General features: G+C 38.2%; 1 protein-coding gene and 1 non-coding gene across 4 annotated transcripts in view; one reads left to right on the plus strand and one right to left on the minus strand.

Moving 5' to 3' along the window:
* The window catches only part of FYB1 (FYN binding protein 1), a 139396-nt gene that overhangs the window by 111089 nt on the left and 5503 nt on the right, over positions 1–22804 (minus strand). The gene's annotated exons all lie outside the window — the stretch shown is intronic.
* Positions 4613–4685, plus strand: TRNAA-CGC (transfer RNA alanine (anticodon CGC)). The gene has a single exon. It is a non-coding gene; the product is annotated as a tRNA-Ala (tRNA).

Here is a 22804-nt window from a genome sequence, read left to right on the forward strand (position 1 = left end):
CAGCCCTACCCACACCCTTGATTTTGACTCAGTGAGACCCATTTTAGAGTTCTGACCTATGAAACTCTAAGATCATAAATATGTGTTGTTTTAAGCCACTAAATCTGGCCTTTTGCTTATACTGGAAGTGGTATAGTTACATGTCAGACAATTTGACCTATGCTTGTTGGCTCTCTATCCAACCGTTTGTACACCTGCTTGCCCATCCATCCACCCATCTCTCTATCAATTCAGAAAATATTTACGGAAAACCTACTAATAGTGTGAGGCAGGGATTGTCTTTTCCATTTCATGGGTGGGCAAACAGGCACAAGAAATTAACGACGGAGGCCAGGCGTAACTCCCAGGCTTTGGATCCCTATGTGCACTGCTCTTCCTCTGTAGTATAAGTTACCTCTGGATTTCTAATTATTAGAATCCAAGGCTTTGTGGGTAGGGACTCAAATATGGCCATAGCTGACCAATAGAGGAAGTATTTTGGTGGATGTAGATTTCTGCAGAGTTCTTTAAGTCACAAAGTTGTTGAGGTGTGACAGCTGCACGGCTGGCTCCGGGGTAGTCCTGCCTGTGTCAGTGTCTGGAGCCTTCATCAGCCTCTACAGCATGGGATTGGTGACTAGGCCACCCTTCTGAGATTGGTGCTTAGAGCAGTACAGCGCCCAAGGTCTGAGATCAGCCTATAGCAGATTGCAGGATTTTTAAAAACTATAGAAGACAATTTTCCAAATGAAATGTGTTAAAGATAGATATACACTAAAGTCACTCCAGCAGAGGCAGGAATGTCAGAAACTCATTTTTCCTACCCCAACCCTCTGATGCGTCTCACTGGAATTCCCAGGACTCCTCAGAGCAATTTGAAATTACTGGGCTGTAGGACTAGTGGAGGGGGGGTGATGACTGGCGGCCTCTGGCTAGCCATGATGAACATAATCTTGTACAAATATCTTTTCATTTTAAAAGGAACGTATATTCGCTCTGCATCATGATATTGATTAGGAAGAGGAGGAAGATAAAGATGATGAAGAGTCAGAATGATTAATCGAGAGGTATTTACTAAAGGAGGCAGTGTGAGGAAATAGAAAAAGGTGTTTAGCTCAGAGCCAAACAGCTCTAGCTGCCAGCCCCAACGGATGCTGCTCTCAGATTGCTGTGTTAACTCAGACAAACCCCTTCACCATTTTCAGTGATGATCACCTTCCCTCAAGTTCAAGGATTAAATTAGGTGATATATGCAAAAGCACTCAGTACAGTGCTTGGCACATGGCAGGTATGGAATAAAGGTTGGGTCAATCTTTTGCATCTGTATCGAGTACCTTTCAGGCTATAAGGCATTCTGTTAGGTGCTATTGCCAAAGATGAATAAGACAAAAATCTTTGCTCTCAAGGCTATTTGGAAAAACAACACAGTTTTGGAAAATTCATAGTAGGATGATTATTACAGTGTAGTGTATTTCAAGTACACAATAAGAAGTCCAGACATGAGAAATTAGTCTGCACTGGAGTGGTCCTGAAATGCTGCTTGAGGCATGGGCAGGATTTGGTGGGATGAGAGAGCAGGACAACAGTGTAAACCATGGGAGAAAGAATGCTAACAAGGAGGATCTCAGAGGCTACATAATTCTCAAAATTCTTCTTGCAAGGCTGGGAGGTGAATGGATGAACAGAGAGGTATTTCTCTTCACTGAGTGGGGAACTGAGAAAAGAAAGTCTAGGTTCTCACAGAGTCAGCCATTCCCAGCTGCACCCTGTGCAGCTGGGTGTCAGCCGTGGTGAATGGGGAGTCTAGGTAATGTTGGGTCACTCAAGTAATAATAGATTTTCACATGGGCAATGAGACTTGAAAAGTGATTGTAAGCAGGATACAAGACAGAAGAGAAGCTATGGGAACACAGAGAAGTAGGTTAGCAAACTGGCTTATCTCTGAGCTCTCGGGAAATGGATCCCCGTAGAGCAATCAGGAGTGGTAAACATTCTCTGAACCAAAGATAAGAGTGGTTGAAAAAAAGGAGACTGAAAGATATCTATTTGAGAACATGCACACACACATACACACAAGAATACCAATGCCCTTCAGTAGTCAGTTTTTATTAAAATGGACATTACATTCCTCTATAAAAAATAATCAGTTTATCAGAGCTGCAGTAATCAAAACAGGGTGGCACAAAAACAGACATATGGATCAATGGAACAAAATAGGAAGCCCAGAAATAAACCCACAGATTTATGGTCAATTAGTCTTTGACAAAGGAGACAAGAATATTCAATGGAGAAAAGACAGTCTCTTCGATAAGTTGTCTTGGGAAAATTGGACAGAAGCATGTAAATCAATGAAGTTAGAACACTCCCTCACACCTTACAAAAATAAACTCAAAATGGCCTAAAGGCTTAAATATAAGACATGACACAATAAACCGCCTAGAAGAAAACAGGCAAAACATTCTCTGATATAAGTTTTAGCAACGTTCTCCTAGGTGTCTATGCAGGCAATAGAAATAAAAGGAAAAATAAACAAATGGGACCTAATTAAACTTATAATCTTTTGCACAGCAAAAGAAACCATAAGCAAAACAAAAAGACAGCCTACAAAATGGAAGAAAATATTTGCAAATGATGTGACTGACAAAGGTTTAATTTCCAGAGTATATAAACAGCTCATACAACTTAATAACAACAACAACAAAAAAAACACAACCCAATCCAAAAATGGGCAGAAGACCTAAACAAGCAGTTCTCCAATGAAGACATACAAATGGCCAATAGGTACATGAAAAAAATGCTCAATATCACTAATTGTCAGAGAAATGCAAATCATAACTAAAATGAGGTATCACCTCACACTAGTCAGAATAGCCATCATTAAAAAGTGTACAAACGATAAATGCTGCAGAGGGTGTGGAGAAAAGGGAACCCTCCTACACTGTTGGTGGGAATGTAGTTTGATGCAGCCCCTATGGAAAAGAGTATGGAGATTTCTCAAAAAACTAAAAGTAGACTTACCATATGGTCCACCAATCCCACTCCTGGACATATATTTGCAGAAAACTGTAATTTGAAGATACATGTACCCCAATGTTTACAGCAGCACTATTTACAATAGCAAAGAAATGGAAACAACCTAAATATCCATTGACAGATGACTGGATAAGGAAGCTGTGGTATATTTATACTGTGGAATATTACTCAGTCATAAAAAATAATAAAATAATGCCATTAGCAGCAATATGGATGGACCTCGAGATAGTCATTTTACATGAAGTAAGACAGAAAGAGAAAGAAAAATACCATGATATCACTTATATGTGGAATCTAAAAAAAGAAAAAGAAGACACTAATGAACTCATCTACAAAACAGAAACAGACTCACAGATATAGTAAACAAACTTATGATTACTGGGAGGGAAAGGGGTGGAAAGGGATAAATCGGGAGTTTGAGATTTGCAAATATTAGCTACTATATATAAAAATAGATAAAAACCAAATTCCTTCTGTATAGCACAGGGAAATATATTCAGTCTCTTGTAGTAACCTATAATGAAAAAGAATATGAAAACGAATATATGTATGTATATATATGACTGAAGCATTATACTGTACACTAGAAATTGGCATATTGTAACTGAGTATACTTCAATTAAAAAAAAAGAAAAAAGTTTCTTTTGTATACCACAGGGAGCTATTTTCAATATCTGGTAATAACCTCTAATGGAAAAAATATGGAAATGAATATATGTATGTATATGCATGACTGGGACATTGTGCTGTACATCAGAGATTGACACATCATAATTGACTATACTTCAATTAAAAAAGAAAAAAAATAGAAGAACTTTGAGTTCACACACCCAATATGTTTACTTATTTTTATGCATTATATATATATATATAATATATATATATACTACAACTATAAAATATTATGCACATTATAAAATATACATCATATACTACTAACAAAAATTTTTCAAGGAATACAAATACAATTTAATATAAACATTCCTAGTATCATTAGCCCATATTACCTAAAATATCATGTGAAGCTAAACCAACTAATAAGCCTTTGGGAAAGTAAGTGGTGGCTGTGTTGGGCACCAGTCTACTCATTCTTTTTTTGCAACAACCCACAGATTCAGCAGGTATCAGAGGTAACATCTGTGTGCTGTGACCACATGTCCAACCTCACCCCAGGCTGCCAACAGACCCGAACATGTTCTCAAATTAAAACTGAATTGTCATTTCCATCCTAAGTGTATTATTTTAGAGTAAATATTTTATGAAGCAAAACAATTTGTATGCAACTGGAAAGAGCTAGCAACTATTTGGCTGGGAAAATAAATGGCTTGATTTAGGAAAAGAGAGTAAAGTAAGACTTAGATGCAGCCTCCATAGAGCTCTGGGGAATAAGTTGACTGGATGAAGAACCATGGTCAGCATTTTAGCAGGCTTCTGGCCAAGCTTAGAAACTGGGTTCCATCTGCTTTTTCCCTTCTTCAGTTAATCATTGTCTGGGAGCCCATTCAACTTATAGCTGTATTCACCATATTGTAGTACAGTGGTTTTCAAACTCATTGGTTTCCAGATCACATTGCATGCTTAAATATTATTAAAGATGGGGGGAGGGTATAGCTCAGTGGTAGAGCATATACTTCGCATGCCTGAGGTCCTGGGTTCAATCCCCAGTGCCTCCATTAAAAAAATAATAATAAACCTAATTACCTCCTCACAAAAATTTTAAAAAAATTATTGGAGGACCCTCAATAGTTTTGTTAATATGGGTAATAGCTGAGAAAGTTTTTACTTATCTAATAGTTTGTTTAAAATAATGACAATAAATTATTATATATTAACATGGATAACACTTATGAAAAATATATTTTCCAGAACAAAAATGTTAGTGAAAGGCGTGGCACTGTTTCACATTTTTGCAAGTGTCTTCAATGTATGGTGTAATAGAAAACAGCTGTATTCTCTTATTTGGTCTGCATTCAATCTGTTGTGACATTGTTTTGGTTGAAATATATGACGATATGGCCTCATACAGATATGTAGTTGGAAAAGGGAAGAATATCTTAACAGCCTTTTCAGATAATTATGGGATCTCTAGAAAATTCCACCAAACATCCATGAGAGAAAGAGAATGAAAAAGGTGAATAACAGTATTATTATGGAGATGGTTTTGACCTCATGGATTCTTCGAAAGGGGCTTGGTGATCCCCAAGGGCTCTTAAGGCCACACGTTGAGAACTGCTGTTCTAGCCTTTCTGTAGCTTTGTATGAGCTAGATGTACTTCCAGGGGACGTGGGGTTTCCGGTTATCTGTGGCTGATTCTCGAAGTAAACTAACTGTGCACTCCAAATGTACAACATCCAGGCTTGTTTCTAGGTTCTCCAGAAGAATTTCCCACCTATTTCCATAAAATAATGGCCCCATGACCATAGCACACATAGGTCAGATAGTCTGATTTTGCATGGAACTATGAGGAATCTGAAAAAAGATCACTTATGGAGGTTGTTTTGCTTTTAATTTTCTTCATTATTAATATTATTGATGTAAAAGATTTAACTCCAGGCAAGGAGTCACATTTGTTAACCTTAGTTAACTTATTTATGTAAAACTACTTACTGGTTGCCTCCTGTGGGGTCGTGTCCTAGGTAATCAGATTGTAAGACTGAATCAAACAGTCCTATCATGCCAGGAAGCTCCCAGTCCTTGAAATACAAACAGGTAATCACAAAGTCACACCATTCACAAACACAAACTCAGTAATCAATTTAAATTCCACGGAAGGAAAGAGGCCAATTGGCTTACGAAGCCATGGAATTGCTTTCCTGTTTGTATTACAACTAGGAAAAGAGACAGGAAGTGATGGCTGTCAGAAAGTTTGAAATGAAGAGGGAATTATGGAAAACACCCCAAGGAACAGCTTTTCCTTTCACAGTCAGCTCAGGATCTTAAAAATATTTTTCTTGAGAAGTGAACAAAGGTGACATTTTTACCCTTTGGGCTTAGAAGCAGGTCAGTGCACATTTTGAAAATAAATAACTTCTGGCTGATTTGATGCAGATGTCACCCACAGCTGTCTAAGCAGGGGCAGAGAGGGTGTCAACAATTTGCCACAATTTACATTCAGAATTTGGCAGAATTCAGGAAATGTAGATTACTTGTGTATAGAACAGTTTGTTTCTCTTTATGCAGCTTAAATATTCATTATCATTATTTTTTTAATATTATGATACCAGATAACTAAGTGTCTGCATAGAAGCTGTCATCTTTATTTTATAAAGTTAAACATTTATACCTGTTAAACATTTTTGAGCACTCATTAGACACCAGGTGTTTACACTGAGTGAATAAATGATGAATGAAACCCTAACTTATGGTAGCTACTTATTTATTGAAAGATATGGCTAACATATCATCAGCTGCTATGAATTACATCAAACGTATTATATGTTTTTCAACAAACCATTGATAAACTTTTAGAGAAGTGCTGTCCAATAGGATTTCTTGTAATGTAGAAATGTTCTCTATCTGTGCTGTCCTCTGTGGTAGCCATTAACCATATTCTGATGTTGAGCACTTGAAATGTGGCTAGTGGAACCGAGGAGCTGAATTTTAAATTCTATTTAACTTTAATTAGTTAAAATTAGTCAAATGTGACTGGTGGCTGCAATATCGGACAGCCCACTTCTAGAGGATCAGAGCCACACACCACACTTTTGTTTTCTAAACCTCTCAGCAACATGAATTCTAGGCATGTAATAGGATTTTAAAAGATACTTTTGTATTAAATTATATTAGTCATATTGTACATTTATATTAAGGCTTATCTGGGTTAATGAGAAGATTAACTCACTACTTACTCTGCCCTGAAGATTTGGAAATAATCACGAGAAGATTCATGGGACTAAATCTCTCATCAATTTTCTTGGTCACTTTAAATGAGACATTTACAGACATAGACAGTCTGGACTGTCATAGACTAGAGAAGGCATTTGGGCTTTTTGATATTGTAATCATCTATCAATTAGAAAGCCAAGCCAGAAATAACTGGCAAAAGAGTAAAAGCAAAGGCAGAAAAGAAAGGCCATTAATGTAAATCCGGTTCCTTGGAGATAGTGGGAAGAAGTGTACTTGGGCAAAGGAACTATAATGCTTTGGCAAAAATGCAGAAATTGAGATGTCATGTCCATTAGAGACATAGCAACACCTGAGAGTTATAGGGGATGCAGGTTTTGCGGTCAGAGGTTCTCAGCACAGTAAGACATATAAAGACAAAAAGGCAGACAGCTACATAACAATCCAAGAATCAGAGAATAATAAAGAACAATCAAAGGAGTATCATGTGACAGCAATTTTTTAGTTGCCAAACTAGATGTTTGGAAAGAAATGTGAGTACAGAGGAAGCTAAATTCCCATTGGACAAAGGTGGTAGAGAGTGTGTTGTTTGAAGTTAGGCTGCGATCTGAAGTCTTCACTCTTCACCCCTGAATCAATTTTTCTTTTTTGGCCCAGTTACTTAACCTGAGTTTTGACTTTCTTACCTATCAAATTGGAATAATATTAGCTAGCAGGAAAGATTGCTGCGAAGGATGGCCCAGAGCCTAACACACAGTAGATACTCAAGACTCCAAGACTAAGTTGTTATGACTATTAATTACTTGCACCAGGATCTTCTGGAAGCAGAACAAATAGAGGAAATGTGGTGATGTTGGTGATAGACAAGGAACATGTGAATTTGACTTGGATAGAGGTTGTTGGAAGAAAGAATAGGAGATAAGTTTAACAGGTAAGATGGGCCCACTGAATTTCTTATCCTTGAAATCCTGACAGAATCTAGGTTTGACTGTCATTGGTGATGCGGAACAATTGTAGGCTCATTAAATGCAGCAGGTGAGTAGATGGGTCAGTGGCACCACCAGAGACAAAACTTGGGAAAGGCAAGGAAAGCAGTTAGGAGGATGTTACAAGAATCCAAGTATGAGATAATAACCTTGACTAAGATGGTAGCTGCAGAAATGGAAATAAAGGGCAAATACGAGACATTTTTAAGAAACAATGAACTCAGTTTGAACTTCCCAGCCTCCGCGCCCAGGCGTTACAGGTGAGTTAAGATACGGATCCACAAAGGCCTTGGGAGCTATAAGGAACACGTTACTTACCTAAGGCAATAACTTCCAGACACAAGCAGCCTTTTTTGTCTACACAATCAATCTAATATCATCACTTCCTGTGTGGGATATGACAGGAAAAATTCTGAACTAAAGTGCTTAGTGCCAGCCCGGATATAAGGAAAGAAAGGAAGAAAGAGTTAAAAATGACTACAACGCTTTCATTCTTCAAGACAAGCTGGGTGGTGCTGATGGAAGCCACGTAGGTAGGGAAGGGACTTGCTTTAGAGAATTTTGTTTTGGATAGCTCAGGTGCTGTGCGTAGGAAATATTCACGTGAATAGGTCATTGGGAAAACAGGATTAGAACAAAGATGAGACACTTCCTAGAGGCAGAGATTATTTGCATTAGTAATGGAACACAGTCAACTGCATTTGGTTAAAACCCTACTCAGAGGATATAAATTAATGATTTAATATCAACCTGTCTTTATCTCCTTTGTCTTTAGGTCTGATCTATTAATTCTTTCCATCTTCATCTTAGCCAAAGATATGGAAGCATTCTGATATTTACAAATCATACAAATATGGGAGGAATAGCTAAAATGTTGGTGGATACCATCAAGATTCAGAATGATTTGTTGACGCTAAGTTAAGAAGATACAAATAAACAAGTACACCCAACAATGCAAATGGATGTGACACCGCACAGCTGTAATATATACATTTACATAAGTTTTAAGAAAGTCTGAAAAGGAAAAAGAGAATGCTATGTCCTTTGCTAGTGCCATTTTCGCTTCTTCCTTTGGATCTCTCTTAAATGATTCACTTTTAACTTGACAAAAATCACAATATTTAATTAAGCCAAGATCAGTGTGTTTGCATTACTTTTGTGGACCAGCCTACCTGCCAACTGAAGAAGGGACAATAAAGAGTGGCTATTGTGTCAGGAGAAAGCTGGATGAGGACAATGAAGTCTCTGTGTCAAACACGGAAGTGTTACCACAGGGCAGGGAGGGAAAAAAAGGAACTCTCCAGCCCTCTAAGCATCCGTGTGTGATTTCTCCAACAGCCTCCATCAGATCAGCACAAAGTGGATCTAGTGGCTTCTCCAGAATAATTAAACAAATGAAAATGAAGTAGCAATGTTTAGAAAGTTCTTTTAAGCGCATAGGAAAGGTGGGAGGGTATCAGAATGCGGCTTTAAGTTTATTTACCAGCTCGGCTTTCAAACCACTTCTTCTCTAACAGGTGAAAACCACTTTGCTGTGTGTTGGATTGCGCTGAAGATTTCTGCACATGCCACCATGCCTTACTGGTCAGCCCAGGTTGCTTGCAGAGCCTTGGGCGGAAATGGAGCACTCTAAATGAAGTGTCACCACCCCGGGGTCTCCCAGACTTGTTGGGGGAGATGGGGTAGAAGGGGACATGAGCCTCAGGCTCACTCCCAGGCTTTGGAGCTACGTGCATTCCCTCCAATTTCCCACTGACTTCCACCTCCTTCTCTTTCCACTTCCCCTTTTCTCTTGTTCCGCAAAGAGTGGTGGAGAGGTGGTAAGAAGGGAGGGAGATAAGGTCCAGGTTAAGCAAGGAGGGTGTGGCTCCACTTTATTTATTTATTTATTTATTTATTTATTTATTTATTTATTTATTCATTCATTCATTCATTCATTCATCTCCTCATTTTTAAGGGTGGCTCTGTGCAGGCCAAGGAACAGGTTGAGTTGAATGTGCCCTGCACAACCCTAGGGGGCGCCATTCCCAGTGTGGCATAAAATGCAGAACACTTCCCAGTGAGAAACTACCGTGTTTGAAAAATAGGTGCTTTGGAAAGGAGCCTTATCGTTTTGACTTGTCTAAATTGTTCCTGCTACACTTAATTGCTAGAGGGCGCCTATTTATAACCACATTCAGAGAATTTAAAGTGCAATTCTCTTGTATATTTACATTAAGGCCCAAAGGGAAGTTTTTATCAGGCCAAGAATTTTGCATTATGTTCCTCTCTTGGACGTATTTCTCCCCTTCTCTCTCCCCTGCCCCGTTTTCTGTTATCCTGAGGATATGCTGCTAAGAGCCTTCTGAACTCTTACATGTTGTTTCATAATCCAGCAAGTGTTAAATCAATTCACTGTTGTTTTTTTCCCCAACTCTGGTTGAAATAATCCCACTCTCCTAGGTGGGCCCGAGGTTTTTCTTTTCAACGTGTTTCAACAATTTTCTTAAAGTCATCAAATGCTGAAATCCAGAGTTAATTTTTTAAAAAAAATTTAATTTTTAAAAAGTGTATGTGTGTGCATGAATTGAAGGAGGTCCTTCTAAATTTCAAAGGAATGTTTTCCCAACTCAAAGTGAGCCATATGGTCATAACTGTAAATGTCTACACTAGTAAAGAAGAGGTTAATGAACATTTGTCAGTGTTTGTGTGTGCGTCTGTGGGTGGGTGAGGCAGAGCACATAGAGAACGGAATTTATCAGGTTTGTTTCTCTGAGAAAGAAGCGAGAATAAGATGACGGTTAGTTAGATGGGTTATTCCTGTGAATTTCTGAATGGGTTCTAGCTGAGAATTCACTATTGTCTCACATGACCCAACAGCCCCTTAGAAGAGAGGGCAGAGCAGGAAGTCGCATTTAGGGGGGCCTGAGAGAAGAGGCTTCTTGGATTGGGATGTCTGGGCAGGATGAGGAGGGACAGGCTTCTGGACAGCTTGACAAGCAGAGCTATTAGCGACTAGAAGACCTTTCTTCAGAGAAGACTACCTCTAAGACTTGGAGAGGGCTGTTTCATTCAGTTCTACTAGAAGTATTCTACTTCTTTAGAAATTTCAAAGCAATGCGGCGTGCCAAGGTAAGAGAGAAAATGGCTTTTCCCCCTTCCTTTCTTACCTTGTCCATGCCTAATCTAGGGAGAAAAAGAAAAGCAGTGTGCCTCTGCTTGGGGTGGTCCAGGGGATAAAAACGAGAAAGGCTCTAAATTAGGGGGTGAAGCTTAGAGGCAAGGGGAAAGGACTCCAGGGGCAAAGAGAGGCCCCAAACACAGTGTCATCTGATGAGTTCATCACTGTAACTCCTTAATCATGAAATTGTAATTTTTAAAGTCCAAGTATAAGAACTATCTTTTCCCTTGTGTGATAACTAACAAATGCATGGGCATATATTATACAACAAAGATAATTATAGGATTACAAATCAGCTTGGGACTATTGCCTGCCAATTTCATTTTTTTATCATAATGGTAACTTCAAATGATTAGCCAATTTTTTCACATCAATATCCTAACCCCTCTGAGCGCCTATCACACAACTCTTTCCGAGAGGAAATGAAAATATATCCTCCCACGAGAGCTCCAAATTATACTGTCCACACACTCTTTCATGTGGTTCCTCTCTTATGTCACCCAGGCAGTTGTTCTGAGAGTTGAAAGTGGCTTTCGTAGTAAAAAAAAATATAAGTTCAAAGTCCACAGATAGAGAAAAGGGTAGACAACCTAGAGTATATCTAGACAATGGAGTATTATTCAGTTATTAAAAATATGCTATGAATTCAGATAAACAGAAGGGAAAAGATGGTCAGAGTAGTGGGACAAGGGACAGAATGGAGACATTGTCACCCCATTCAAGGCAGAGTAACAGAGCTTTAGAGCCTGGACCTCCGAGCCAGACGGCCTGGGTCTACATTAGCTGTGAGAGCTCAGCCAAGTTACTTCTCTGAGCCTCAATATCCTCATCTGAAAATGGGAATGAGGATGAGAATAGTACCTACCTCATAGAGTTGTGTCAGTGTGGGACAAGGCCTATGTTGTCTTAAAGTTAGACAAAGTAAGTCTTAAAGTTTAAATGCGCCCCAGAAAGATGGCTTTCAAAAATGTTCACTATCCTGCCTAATGAATTATAGTTCCCAGACACTGGTTTTTGAAATATGTAAAAGATTTTCTATTTTGTGTGTTTTTATTTAGCTCTGCACAACTGATAATATTTTCAACATCATTAGATAGCATATGCATGAAAAATTTATCCCCACATAATTTTGACACATGATGAAATCTTGAGTTTGTATTTGCAAATGGAGTCCAATATTCTATTTGCCTTAAGCTCTTATTCTAAGATTATCAGTTAGTTTCAAAAGGGCTAAATGGTCTTAGTTTTGGCTCAATTCAACAAACTGGCTTCATGTCTCTAGGTCAGTATCCCAAATGATATGAACTATGATTTAAGAGGAAAACTCTCCCCAAATAAAGGAATAAAAACATTGCTTTTATAAACTATCATTTAATATTTAATATTAAATAATTATTAATAATTAATTTAATATCACTGGACATTTCTTACCCGAGAAATATATTTATAGGCATTTTAAAAATATGTCAACTGTGATATTTTACTATCTTTTAATATATTACATGGGGGAAATAAACATCCCCATGGTTAATTTTAGCAAACGTCATTTACCAAACATTTATTGAGTATCTAGTATATGCCAGGAAAAGCTTGGACTTATAAACATGTGAAAGTTGAATTGGCAATATTTCCTTTTCTAAGCTCTGGGTGCACTTTCCTGTATTTTTCCTGAGAGCCTGTTTTCCTTTACTGAGGTTTCGGGGATTTGGTCCAGCAGCTTGGAAGTCAAAGCAAGCCTCTTTGGTAGCTCATGTGTAACAAGAGGAAAATGATTCCTATTTAAGGGAGTCTCCACTCTCTGGACACTCTCTGGGTGGGTCAGGAGTCCGGTGGAAGCATTCCACAACAATCATTCACTTTCCCAAACTCAAAGCTTCCTATTCAAGTTCCCTGCTTTTTTTTGTTCCTTCTTCCACATCGCCCAAGAAACCCTGGATGCTTCTATGCATTATTGGAAAGTATGCTATTGGTATTTTTTTAGTAAGAAACTTGAGCCCCTCAAAATGGTTTTGAAGGGAATCAAAAGCTTTCTGATTTTAAATGAAGGTTGTGAAAGCATTTACATTTGAGGTTTGAGCGTTTTAAATAAGACAAATAAAATGGCCAATATTCTGTGAGCTCCTATTCTGTGGTAGGCTCAGTACCAGGTGCTTCTGCACCGTTGGCTCGTTTGATCATCGGCACCCAGAGGGGAGAGGTTGTCATTGCCCCCATGTTACAGAGGGGGAGACAGCTTGCCCAAGGTGACGCAGGTAGCAAAGGGTAGAACTTGGACTTACAAACAAGAGTGTCTGGCTCTGGAGACTGTTTACATCCATTGTGCTAATCCATCAGACAGCTGATTCCAGGAGTCTGTGTACGGAACACTGACTACTTGGTAGGAGGGTGAAAGAGATGTGATCTGGTAAAGAAGTCGGAATCTGATCGAGCCCTCATCACTCATTATTTTTGCCTTTTCCTCTATATTCCTGATCCTACAGAGATAAGATATTAGGGTATAAACAAGATATTAGAGCCAAAGAACCACTTGAGATGGATTAAAATCATCTGATTTTAAACTGCAACAATTTAGAACATGTCAGTGTTGAGAAAGTGTATAGCGTTTTGAAGTGATTTATCTTAAAGAGTTCTGCATTCTACACAGGCAGTAAGGAGGTCCTAAAACTGTCAATATTTAAGTTGGAACTTCAAAAAAGAAGTGTGTGGAAGCTTTGCTTTGAAACCCCGAACGCTGTGAGCTTTGAGACCCACCTGACTGGGCAGATCCGCCAACATTCTCAGAAACCGACTGACTTTTTTTGGCTTCTCTGATTGTTGTTTGTGCCACGCGCACAACTCAACACATTCAGCTTCTAGAGTCTCCTGTCGTCCTTAATTTAGATAATATTAAAAGTTGCTGTGACTAAATACAAAACAAGTTAGCCGCAGTAGCTAAGGGGTGACATAAGCTACAAGTAACCAGTGTGTTCTCAAAAAAGGCAGAATTAACAAATTTCGTAGAGGTCAAACAAGTAGGTTGGCAGAATGGTCATGGATTCCTCATTACTTTTAGAGGAATGTGGCATTTCTGACTCTAAGTCTCAAAGATGCTATTATGAAAGTGAACTTTAAAATGTGTGGACACAATCAGGTTGCTGAGGGGACTGTAATCAGTTGTTTTTCCCAGAGAGGAGTCAACGTCTGCTGGTGGGAGACAGGGGGAGAGGGGTTACTAGGACATTTAGCTGTTATTCTTCATTTTTCAGAGGACTACAAGTGAAGAAAAGAGACTTGCATGTTGAAAAAGAAGTTTGAAAGTGGAATTAATCTATTTGACCACTATTAAGTTTCTGGCACAAACCAGGCACTGGTTTAGGGGCTTTTAAAGCAGATGCCAGTTGGACAAGGATCTGCATTCAGGGACTGCTATTCTGGTTGGCAGAGAGAGATCAGAGTTAAAAAAAAAAAAATCCTGGTAATGCTGGGAATACTATGGCACAGTGAGGATACTGAATTCCATCCCTACCCCTTTTTTGGGGCTATTTTCTTTTTTCTTTTTCTTTTTTTGTTAACAGAGGTACCCAGGACCTCTGGCATGCTTGTTAACAGAGGTACTGAGCATTAAACCCAGGACTTCGTGCATGCTAAGCATGTGCTCTACCCCTGAGCTATACCCTCCCTCCCACCCTGGATACCCAGTTCTTTGTGGGGAGACCAGGCCTTAGGAGTCGGAAAAGCCTCCTTAGAAAAAGTGAGCCTTAAGCTAACTGTTGGAATGTGACTGCTTCCCAGGTGGACAAGGTATTCTAAATATTTTAAATATTCCCCTTAGAGTGAACAAAGATAGTGTTGGTGACATAGTCTAGCACGATATTGCCAATGTGGTAACCACTAGTCACGTGACTTTGTTTAGGTTTATGTTAATCAAAACTAAAACAAAATTTAAAATTTAGTTCTTTAGTTTCTCTAGTCACATTTTAAGCACTCAGTAGCCAAGGTGGCTAGAGGCTATCACCCCGGACAGCGCAGGCACATAGCATCTCCATCATGGCAGAAATTTCTGGTGTTCAGTGCTGGGGAACTGCAAGCAGACAGTACTGCTAGAGCGTGAGTTTTAAGGAGTGTGTGGCTAGAGCTAAGGGTGAGCTGGAAGTAGAGGTTGCAGCCAAAGAATGGAGGTCTTCCACATCATACCACAGAGTTCAGACTTTATCCACTAGGCCAGGCATGAGCAAACTTTTTCTGTAAAGGGACTGATTGTAAATATTTTTGGCACTTGGGACCACATGGTACTTGCTGAAACCATACAACTCTACTGTTGTAGCCTGAGATCAACCACAAACAACACACAAATGAATGAGGGTGACTATGTTTTGGTAATACTTTACTTGTGAAAACTGACAGTGGGCTGAATTCAGCCCACAGACCAGTTTTCTGACCCCTGCACTAGGCCACTCGGAGCACCCTGAAGGGTTTGAAGCCAGAAAGCTGCATAATTAGATGTGTGCTTTAGAAAGACCATTCTAGGAGGAGACTAAAGATTGATTTAAGGAGTGTGAGATGCAAGACTCTAATAGTCTGCTCAAAGAGGATAAGGGCCTGAATTCTGAATGAAGCCTGTTGGATATGGTTGGAGACAAGGGAATGTGGATGTGCTTTTAAGTCAGGTGGTAGGGAGGAATATAAAACAACATAGAAAGCTTGGGTGACTGGGTAGATGGTGGTGACCCTATCTTGGCTGCACCAGGTTATATGATATATAGGAAGAAGAAAAGATTTGGGGAAGGATGATGACTTCAGTTTGGGTCAAGTGGCATTTGAGATGCCACATATGTGAGTCATTACCAGAGGGTCATAGCTGAAGCCTGAAGAGTGACAGAGAGTACCCAGGGAGGACAGGCAGAGTGAGAGGGAGGCAAGCGATGGTGCCTTGAGTATTAACAAAATGGAAGGCATGGGCTCAAAGGGAACTGAGAAGGAGTTGTTACAGGAAAAGGAAGGAAAACCAGGGAAGGATGATGTCACAGAAGTCAAGGGAAGGCTTTCAAGTCCTGTTGAGAAGACTAAAAAGATTCCATTAAGTTTGGCAATAACAAGGCATTTTTGGAATGTTTTCCAGAGTAGATTTCATAAAACAAAACTAAATGTATTACTACCAAAGTATCAGGACTCTCCTTTTTAAAAATATGCTTAAGTGGAGTGATAGCTATGACTTTTCATGTCCTTGGGTTTTTTTTTGTGTGTGTATGTTACGTGTTAAGATTGCTTAAAAGCAGGAGACAATTAGGGTCCTTCGAATCTGCCTTTGTAAATTATATGGTCCAGCAATCACTCTATTTGTCGGGGTGAAGGGTAGGTGAGCTTTTATCCAGTCTTTCATGAGGTGATCTCTGCAAACCTCTTGGATGAGCTTCATGCTGTCAGTGTTGGAAAGTGGCTGGATAACCTCTTAAAATGTAATGTATTCTGATTTTAGGGTATGGATTACTTAACACAAGGGACCCTGGAGTTTTATGCAATAACCACCCTGGAGGCATATAAATGTTTTATCCTGAAGCCACTTCAATAAAAAAAAAATAAATAAATAAACAGTAACAGCTTTAAGATAGAATCATATGATTTGGGAGTGTTCCGTTTCACAATTTAATGGTCAAAGGATTAGTCACCCTTTCAATGGAGGAGTTTCAAGTGATTATTTATAGCCACCTTTGAAGAGGTTTATATTAGGAAAATATTCTACATTCCGAATGGATGAATATAACTCACTCAAAATTTGCATGATTTGTTGTTTAAAATTTTGTCTTAAAATATGGAAAAACTGACAAAAACATGCTTGTGGCTTTGAAGAGTATTTCACGAGAGAAGAAGAATTGGTATTTGTTCCTGAAGGAATTACTTTAGCAGAACGTGGAAATCTAAGGAACACACATTTCTGAACACTTCAAACTACAGTTACCTCTCTAAACCCTGTGAAGGAAAAAGTGAGTTGAATGACAATAACACAACAGCAATAATAATAACAACAAAAATAAAAGTAAGAGCTCCTTTATCCCCAGCGACCAATTGGCTCACTAGGTCAGACTAGAATACAGTGTTAACCAGCACGAGAGTTTTACTGAGGGATGACTGTGCTTCTGCAGGGGCTGCTCTCCACTCTTTGGCCAGACTCTGCCCTGACCTGAAAAGTCCTCCTGAGACTGTCTCGGGCCACCTGAGTAGGTGGGAACATCTCTAAAGTGTGAAGTATGGAAAGTAAATTGAGCTTTACACAGAGCTATACTAAAAAGGAAACCTGGATACCATCTACACTAGTCTTTTTTTTTTTTTTTTTGACATTAGAAGAGTGATGATGTGACGATCAGAATCACAACAATAGTGTCTGAAGAACTTAAAAATTATAAACTTTACTTAGAAAAATACATGGGTAAAAACATCAACGACTATTGTGAAAAAGAGGAGTAATGATGGAAGGGATGAGGGAGATTAGCCCTATTAGATACTGGAATATGTTCTAAAATAATAATGGAAGAGATATGGTAATATAAAAATAAGATATAGATGGTTCAAAAGAGAACCATAATATATAATAATCTAAAAACAATAAAAATGAGAGAGGAGACTACCCAAATAGACATCATTTTAACTTCACATTGAACTCCTTCCAGAAGTCAAAGTAAATTCCAAATAGACTATAAAATTAAGGAGAAAAATCAGCAGAGTATGAACTACAGTGTTTATCCCAAAAGGTGCTGATTTTTAAAGAGTTTACAACAGAGAAGACCAACTCATATAAGAACCTGTCACACAACAGCAGACAACAGTGATAAAATAAATGGAAAGCAAATGCACTTTGCAAAAATAATTGCACAAATGAGGTCAAAATTTAATATATTCTAAATTAAGAATTTAAATATGAGATTATCATTAAGCGTCAATAGATATCTCTCCACCCCCACATGTCTATACATCCCATGTGAGAGGTAATTCAAATATTATCCTAATGTAACTGAAAGTGTTCAATTTAACAGTAATTAAATAAAGTTTATTTAAAATGGCTCTTGAATGTTGTTTTTATTAATTAATTAAGCTGAAAAATGAAAACTCTCATTCTATCAGTGTATATACCCATAAAATAATAACAAATTTCATTTTTTAATCACCTCTAGGACTCTAAGGAAATCATCCAAATTAAGAAAACAACCATCAATTAAACATATGAAAATGTTTATTGCCAATTTTTCTAATTGGAAAAATCCAAGCAGCAGCCAAAATATCTAACTTCATGGAATGTGTTATAATCATTAAAAGGATTATAAACAGCAGGTAACAATGTAGAAGAATGTTTATGAATTGACCTTAAGTGAAAAAAAGTGCTATGAAAATTATGTTTTAAAAAGCCTATAAATATATATATATATGTAGATGAAGATTGAAAGGTCATATAAGAGAAATAGCTATGACAGTGAACTGTTTTTCTTTTCAGATTTCCTTTAACGTATTTTGAATAAAAGACACAAAAAGAAGAAAATTCTGCTGTGCACTAGAGAACAGGCAAGCAAGTAGAAATCAACCAACATAAATTCATTCTGATTTTTTAATAAGAGATCAAAGCATAGATCTTAAGAGAAAAGCTCAATAGCATCAATTTAGCACCGTTAACTAGTAATCTGATACTAACCTAGTAATACCCACTTGGAGAGATAGAGACAGACTCACACCAAGTTTATGAGACAGCAAATGCCCATCGTGCCCCACTTCTAGGCTACTATGGTGCCAGTCTTTGTAGCCTAGAAAATCAGCCCAGGGAATGGTTTAGGCACAGGGTCTGAGGCCAGTCTGGGTTTGGATCTTGGTTCTACCACTTACTTTGTGGTTGCTAATTATTTAGCCTTCTTTGGTTTCCTTATCCATAAAACGGAGTAAAATTAGAGTATCTCCCAGGGTGGTGAGAATTTAATGAATTGATATTTATTAACACAACAGTGTCAGGCTTATAGGAAGGACTGAGTAAAATGTTAGCCATTGTTATAATATTCCTTATCCCTCAAATAAAAAGTCTGAAAAGTGATTCAAACCTTGATAGAGTTCAAGACAGTGAAGGAGGAAGAAACAATCCATTTTTCTAGTCCTGAAGAAAAGTACACTTTTTATTGCCCAAATAATCTAGTCTATTAATTTATTCTTTGAAAGTCCCTGAAAAATTTAAATGGGAGTAAGATAGTTCTATAAAATGAGGAAATCATTTATAAAATTTACAGTGCAAAAAGTTGAACTCATGGAAGATCTTTGAAGTAGATGTATTTAAGATAACTCTCAAATATGAGTAAAGAATACTTCCTTTTGTTCTCAAACAATCAAAATCTAGTTTTATTTCCATGAAATAAAAATATCCTTAAACACTGCCGTTACCCATCTAGGGAGCCCGAACCTTCCCTGCTTCTCCCAGACTGCGCTAATCACTCATTATGAATCCTTGGGAAATGTCAACGACAAAATCCAAGATAAAACGATATTTTCTGAAATAAGAACTCTGTTATAATCTTTGTGTTTCCCATAATTTAGCAGAAATGGACTGGCGTTTCTGTCTCAAGCGAGCACTTTGTTTTAAACTATGTAGTTACCAATTAAATCAGGAGGGCAGTTTGCCTTGATTAGATTAGGCTATTTTAAAATTATGAGTCTGATAGCAAACATGCATTGGCATCTTGGGGTATGCAAGTTAGCATGGTGGAATGCAAAATAATTCAGGGGTTGGAGAGGGGGAAATGCATTTGAATGCTAAAGGTGCTTGATGAGAATTTCGAGGCATTGATTGACAAGACAATTGCTGAAAACAGGACTTGGCCAGTCAAAGGGGATTAAGAGTGGGGCAAGAGGGAAAAGTGGAATGTTTCTTGGAGGAAGAAAGTTGGAGTCATGCATTAAAGGAAGGGTCAGAGCTGGCTGGGCAGAGCGGAAAATGGAGACGTAGCAAAAGTATAGTGAAAAGAGACACACACGGAAGCTCTTACACTCTCTCTAGTGATATGTCTAGAAAAATATACTAAAATGCTAACTGTTTTTCTTCAGATGGTAGGATTTTTACATTCTCTACATTTTCCTGTATTTTTGGAAAACATCCATCATCATCATGCATCCCATTTTTATAAGAGGGGAAATGACAAAGCTATAGACATTTAGAGGGAAAAATATTTTTTTGCCAATATCTCAGTGGATAAACGGAAGCTGTATAAATAAACGCACTGGTTAAGAATATAGAAAATGGAGTATTATACTCAAATTCCCAGCTCTGTCTATCCAGTCTATTTGACACAAACTTTTCACCCCACTTTTTATTATGAAAAATTGCAAGCATATCCAAAAGTTGAAATTGAGAGTGAACCCAAAATACATTCCCCTCAGATTCTACTATTGCTAGCATTTTGCTATTCTTCCTTTTGCTTTATATCTATGCATTTACCCACATGCCTTTGTTTTCTGATGCACTGCAAAGTGAGCTGCAGACACCAATATCTTATTTGATATTAAATTTTAACACTCGCCAAGTCCCTTTGTACACACACACTAGTCCAGAACCTTCCAGCAGGTTGTTATGCACTAAAGTCTGATCTCATTTTCCATATCTGAACACTGCTTCCAATCCAAACATGTCTCAAATCAGCTGCCTAACCAGAAGGCAGTTTATGAAAGCTTACCCTGTTTCTGTACACCAAGAACTGTGTAATTTATTCAACTCATAGGATGTAAAAGCCAGAAAGGAAAACCTATCTGATCTGGGGTCACCAGCTTCAATGTTTCCAGGAACCAAGCAGGCTGCATAAAAAGTGGGCATCTCCTGTAAGATAATCCGGTGGGTCTAATAGCAGAGACTGACCTGGCTCCGTGTGGGGAGGCAACAAGGAAGAGCAGAAGGACCCAGGGAACTTGAGAAAACAGAACTGACAGTCAGGGCAAGGCTTCCAGCCCCAGCCTATGGTTCCAAGAGCCCGGCATTTTAACCACAGCTCCCTTTTTAGACAAAGTGGGTCTAGGACACTTAAAGGCACACACTTATTAGGATAACTAAAAGAGTACACTGTTAAATAGAATCTTTAATTAAAAGTATTTATGGATGCAGTATTTATAGCCTCTTAGTTAGATACAGACCTTAACAATGGAAACAGTAGCACCGATATTAAAATGCAAAGATGTGGTATGTTTTTAGTTTTTGCATGTTACTTGCCCAAGAAGGCAATAGTTCCCCACCTCTGACGGCTTGACTACCTGCCTGTAAAGAACTCAAAGAAGAGAGAAACCACTTTTCTCATTGATCAAAGAGTAGATGTAGTGTCATTTCTCAGGAAGGTGCTGGCAGACTTTTGGGGGGGAGTCTAGGTGGCTTATAAATTAAATAGAAGGAGTGACAGGGGAAGGGAAGAACAGTGCGAAAAATGGGGACATGGAAGGGTCAAGATGTACAGAAATTATATCTGGCTTTTCAAGCCCATTAGCCACGAAGACATGCTTATTTGGTCTACTTTCTGAGACTTCCTCTCTCTTTCCTTGCCCTGCTTTATAACAAGTTCAATCAGTATTTGCTCAGGTTGGCTAACTTTTACATCTATTGCGTATTAAAACCATCTATGCTTTGTGCATGCAGTAGCTACAGGTGGACCTGGCTTAGAAATGAGAAGTTACAACAATTCCACCCTCACAGTCTTTTCTTTGTTTGCTTGATAATCAACAACAGATAGTTTGGAAACTCCCCCCACCCCCAGCTCCACCCTCTTAGGGAATTAATTTAAACAGTGCGCATCTCAGACTTACTGTGTTGGAATAGCTTGTTCTGCTAGTAAAAATTCCACCCAACCCTGAAATGCTGTCTCATGCAGTTGTGGGTACACGTGATAAAATTAGCTTCTTTCGGGTGAATGTCCTCTTGCGGTAAAGTAAACTCAACTACTTTTCTTTCAAAATTGTAATGAATAAAGTTGCCAGTAGTTCTTTTGGACTATGTCTATACATTGACAAATCAAAATGTATTCACATAGGTTAAACATCCCAAATGTCTATCTATTAAAATGTTTTTACTAGATTTCACATGAATCCTTTCAACTAAATGTCTGTCATAGAACAAATTCAGCCGATGTTTATTTTGACTCCACTTTTTTTGATCTCTGCCAAGATTTACATAAGGATTGAATTTATTGTTGGCTTATCAGTTTATGTAGTTCAAATCTGACAACAGACCAGTGATTCTCAGTTCTAATTTTACAATTCCTCTAGTGGTTTTAAAAGGCATATAGTTAAATTCTGAAAATTTTAATTAAAAAAGTTAATTTTTATTGAATTAATATTTTAAAGAACATATAGGATTTTGGGGAAAAAGTGAGTTCTATAAAGCAAAGGGTCCCAATGTGAAAAAAAAAAAAACCTAAATTCACTTTAAACTCTATTTACTAAAAGTTTATCAGTTTCCACTTAGAGTTTCCAAAACATTGGGTAAGATTTGGCATAAGTGATCATCAAAATGGGTTAAGCAGTAAATGAATAACTAAAAGCACACTTTGGATGTTTGAATCATTTGAGGAGCTGAAAAGAAAAAAGTACCTGAACCCCATGCAGTCCAGCTGAATCAGCAACTCCGTGGGTGGTTAAACAGGCAATTCCAATGTGCTCCAGACTGGGAAACACTGATCAAAACTTCTACCTAAGCCTTAGTGCAGGGGATCTCAGACTCAAGCACACATCAGAATCACCTAGGGGTGCGTTAATACACAAGTGACTTGGGTCCCAATCCCAGAACTTCTTATTCAGTCAGTCTTGGGTGGAGTCCAAGGATTT

This window comes from Camelus dromedarius, chromosome 3, assembly GCF_036321535.1.
Source record: "Camelus dromedarius isolate mCamDro1 chromosome 3, mCamDro1.pat, whole genome shotgun sequence".
Classification (NCBI taxonomy): domain Eukaryota; kingdom Metazoa; phylum Chordata; class Mammalia; order Artiodactyla; family Camelidae; genus Camelus; species Camelus dromedarius.